Raw genomic sequence first — 5,370 nt, 5'->3', positions numbered from 1 at the left:
TTTTTTCTTTTTATTTTCATGTAGTTTAATTTATTTTAATTAGTTATGACAGTTGTTTTTCACTTCTGTAATTTAATATTTTTTGGATGTTTAGAACTGACTAAATTACATATGTAATTTGTTAGACTTAATTTTTCCTTTTTTATTGGACTAAGGATATTGTAAAAACTTAGTATTATTTTTTATGGATAAAAGATTATGAATTAAAATAAAATTTTCAACACTGTAATAATTGTCTAAATTTCCTTTGTCATCCTTTTTTATAGTTTCAAAAAATTCTTATTATTTTACTTGAAATTTTGTTCATAAATTTGATATTATTTTTTTTTTAGGTATAGTAAGTATTCCCAATGTTATTTATATACATACTTATCATGGGTTTTATTAACCATAAACCATTAATGGCTTTAAAAGTGTTTTGCTTTATTGATGAAAAACTGCGCGTTTTATTACTGGCCTGGTTTTAGTAATGGTTATTTTATATACATTCTGTTTCTTTAATGGGAGTCCTGCAGTACCCCTTTAAAGATTCAGCTTTCTGTTTATTCATTTTGAGTGAGTAAAACCTTAATTATTAGACTACATTTCACTAATCGGTTTTTATTAATTTTATGTAGTAGTTCATTGGATCTGTTGGTTTCACTGAATTTTAAAAATGCATTAAGGCAGATCTCAAGGTGGTTTTGTTGTATAAATACATAAGAAAAACACGTATTACCATTGATAACTGAGAATGTAGTCTAATAATTGCAGTTTAGCAACAGGTTTTAACTCTACTGCATTTACTTGCTGAAAATGAAAAACCTGAAAGCTTATCCACTTGAAATTGCCAAAGAAAGCTGTCCAGTAGTAAGATTGGCTTCTCTGGTATCAAGACCTGTTTTAACAGGTTGTCTGTCATGAGACATCAATTGATCTTCTTAGTATAATGTCACACTTAAGATGCAATTATCAATTTAAGTTTATTTTTAATTTTTTTTTTAATCAAATTACATATTATATCGAAGATTATATTCTTTATATTTTTGTGTTGTATGTATTACAGAAGTTTTTCTTTAAATTCGAAGTCAAAAAATGTTTTTTTGAAAATCACCAAATAGAAGCAAAGTAAACAATTAAAAGTGTTGTAATAAAATGTGAATTAATTTTAGTTGTTTACTGACAATGTTAGATTTTAATATCAAGTAATCTTAAAAATATTAAATTTAAATTTTACTTCAAAATAAATACAATCAGTTGTTGTTATTAAGTAAGATATTATTATGATTCAATTAAAATATGTTAAATATTCTGAGACATCAGTTGATTTCCTGTTATCCACCAATATCTCAACTTTATTTTTAAATATTTCAAAAAGCATAGTTGCAAAGTGAAATTGCTATCAAAAATTAGAAATATGGTAACAAAACCTTTATTGAAATTGTAAGAAAAAAAATGGCAGCACTGGTGGACATTTTTAGCAAAATAAGTATAGCAGCCTTGGAAATGTTGCATTTTTCAGTCAACCTGCTAAATTTCATTTTGAGAAATTTTTAGGCAAATCATAAGGTGCTAGTTCAGCAGAGTACAAGTAGGATAAGCATCTCTTTTTTTTTTTTTTGAAGAAAATGCCTTATAGTTTTAGTTTTTCTTAATTCTGATCTTTTGCGGTACACAACTCTAGTAGTTTCACAACATTGTAGTGATAGTTGGAATTCACCATAATACCAGGAAAAACTCAGAATAAAAAATATATATTTTTATATGGATCTAGTGATACAACTTATAAGTCATAACTATAACTGCACACCCAACTCGTAAATTACTTTACAGTATGTTCAAATATTTCTGAGTTTGTCCCTGAACTCATCGACAAATGTATTTGTGGACATATCTTTAAATAGTACATACACCTTTGTACTTGCAGATTATTTATTCAATGAATCTGTGTGTGCTATGCTGAAGGTATATCTATGCATCTTCATATCCATGACATGTTGTAAAGCACCTATTGTGCAATAATTCATTTGTTGCTTATTGACATTAGCAACAACATAGGGTACATAGGCCTTGATTATTCCCCATTATGAGAATTGTCAGATATGCGATTAGATTCAAGGCTTTGTGGTAACATTACAATTTGCTGGTGATGCTTATAAACCACAGTCAGTCCAAGTGACCTGGAAATTGAGCACTTGAAGTGCAAAATGAGCTGGAATTCTGTCTTGATATATCCAGAGATGTTCCTTGATATCTTGATGTTGAGTTATTTAGCGGCCATTAGTTACATACTCATTAAAAAAAAAATTAATTAATTTCCAACTGAGGGGTGTGGGACCCCTCAGTTGGAAATTAAAATAATAACGCATGCTTGTACCATGTTTATTGAGTAATTTATTTACAAAATGGTTTCATATTCATATAATGGAGTTAATTGAAGGCTGCACAATCAAATTGGCAATGCCATTACAGGATTGGACTCTTGTTTTTCAACAGTATCCTATTTTTGATAACTGAAAGCATATGCAAGTATCTCCTGAACAGGCATTTTTTTATGAGGAGGGTCCTTCTTAAAAAAACATTTATAGCATTGTTTGTGCATCCAAACACAACACAAACTATGTTCTCTCATTAGCCATAGTTTTGCAACAGAAGGAATGAATGACCTTGAGAGCAGAAATACCAGGAGCATACAGTAGGAAACGGTAAAATAATAACATGAATTTTAAAATGGTAGGTAGCAACATGTTAATTGTTGCAGGGGGGGTATGGAGGAATTCTTGGACATGTTGCTGTTAAAACAAGAAATCTGTCTTTATACATCTAGCAATAGAATAAGCATTAACCAAAATCCATAGAAAATATTAGGGAAAGAAAACTGTTTTCAAAACCCAAAACTTAGAAATTGTTTTATATATATATAAATTAATAAACGCCAGTGATTTAGATTAGATTACTTAACAGTGCATTAGGCAAACAAGATTAAATTATACTGAAGTAACTAATAAGAATAAACCATGATCCTCTGGTTAAATTAATAATAAATATTCTAACCACCATTTCTTATCAGCCTTTTTTCTTTTTCCGTTTAGCCACTGTAAGGTATTATTCAGGTCGACCATTTGTGAGATTAGTTAAAAATAGTGTAAAAGCTATGTAGAAGCATAATCAAAGATTCTTGTTCATAAGGGAGAAATTCGCAAAAATTCATCGATTTTTGTTGGCCTACAATTAAGGAAACCAGTCAGATGAAATGTTGACAGATTTAGAACTTGCTGCTAGTTTAGATAAATTCATACAGAGCTATGTTATATGTCTCTAAAACATCGGATTTCCTGGATGTAAAGGCAATAAGTTGGGCAAGTAAATGATGAAAATTAAATATTACCACCAAGGTATATTTCAGTGTTTGAAATCTGTTACAAAGGCAAATATGCTAGCTGATAATTTGATTTAAATTTGAGATGTACTTAAGGCTACCTACAATAGGAGAGCATCTGTTAAGAAGTATATGGAAATAACATTCCATAACATTAGTTGTGAAGGCGATTATAAATAGAATATTTCTGTTTGTAATCTATGCAAAAAAGTAATTGAAAAAATTTAACTAAAAATAATTAGTGGGAAGGATGTGCATGATGATTGTTGAACAACTGGACAAAGCCTCCCCTCAACTCTTTCTCAACACCGATTTTCACGAGATACTTTGATTTTATCACGGCAACAAAAATAAGGTCACAATGGAATTAAAATTCTCTTGATATGTATCCTTTAGAGTGGATATTACATCCTTTACATTTTGTCTGTTACAAGACAAAACACAATCAGATTGTCTTCTACAGCAATAAATTTATATGAAGTAGCAGCATTAAATAAATCTTGAATCTATGCAAATTTATTGAAATTATCAATTTGAAAATATTTGTCTAAGCTGTGAAAAGTGTTTGTTCATACCTTGAGAGAAATTAATTACATTAGAGATTAAAGATTGTTATAATAAGGAAGACATGCACCAAAGTTTTCATTCATTTTTGATTTTTTGCTTTAACTTCAATTAAGTCAGTTTTTTTGGGCATGACTAGTTTTATTTTGTAGTATGGTTATATTCTAATATAAAATGTTGAAATACATGTGCGATTTAGATTTTGTTAGTGTTAATTTTTGGAAAATTGACAGGCTATTTTTTTTTTTTTGTTATATTATTTTGCCTACTATAATACAATGACAAAACCTAAAGGAGTATTTAAAAAATGGCAGAATAAAGGTAATCAGCATTACAAGATATTTTCTGCAGTTGCTGCTGACATTGTAAAAAAACAAGATGGTTCTACTCCCAAGTTTGTCTAAAAAAAAATTACAATTTTAATGTATGTAAATATATGTGTCTAGAAATAAAATCTGAATATTTTAAGTAAAATAATTTCTGATAATTTTAGTTGCAAATTGTGCAAGTGGGACATATTTTTGTCAGATATTTTGATTGCTCTGAATGGTTTAGTTAACGGCTGACTGTAAAAAACTTAAAACTAGCATTCAATTTTGCTCATCAGAAAAAATGTTAAAACAGTGAATTTTTTGAGATAAATTTAAGATTTTTTTTTTTAGATTTAGATGCATAAATAGTGGTTTTACTGTAGGCTGAACATTATGCTGCATAATGAATCTGCCAAATCCCCTCTAGAATAATAATAAGTGTACTGACAGAACTTATAAAGCAAAATGCCACACAGTCTGTGATATCTACTGCAGAAGAAGCAGTTGTTTTGAATGGGTGATTATGACAAGTGTAGCTTATGACAGTGCATGACTAAAAAGGGGACGTGTTTCTAAAAATTCTTGTTCATTGGTGCAAGTATACGAGGTGCGACAATAAAGTAATGAGACTGACGTGAAAAAAAATGTTGCTTACTATTTGTCATGTTTAGTGTTGTCTCCTTCAAAGTAGTTCCCCTCTAATTGCACATACTTATTCCAGCGCTTCTGCCATTGATGGTAACATTTCTGGAACTCATCTTCTGTAATATCCTCTAAGACCCTTGTCACAGCTTTTTGGACATCTTGTATTGTTTGAAAATAGCATCCCTTGACCACCATTTTGACTCTTGGAAATAGAAAAGTCGCATGGAGCGATATCTGGTGAATAAGGTGGCTATGGTAGTACTGAAATTTGTTTTGAGTTTAAAAATTGCTGTACTGACAGCGCATTATCGTGATGCAGAATCCAATTATCAGCAATGTTGGCACGGACACGAAGAACTTGTTTACGAAGTCTTTCTAAAATTTCTTTGTAGAAATATTGGTTAACTGTTTGTCCAGGAGGCACCCACTCTTTATGAACAATTCCCTTGGAATCGAAGAAGCACACAAGCATGCATTTCACTTTTGAGTTTG

This window comes from Lycorma delicatula, chromosome 6, assembly GCF_047948215.1.
Source record: "Lycorma delicatula isolate Av1 chromosome 6, ASM4794821v1, whole genome shotgun sequence".
Lineage (NCBI taxonomy): Eukaryota > Metazoa > Arthropoda > Insecta > Hemiptera > Fulgoridae > Lycorma > Lycorma delicatula.
This window is presented reverse-complemented; position numbering follows the sequence as displayed.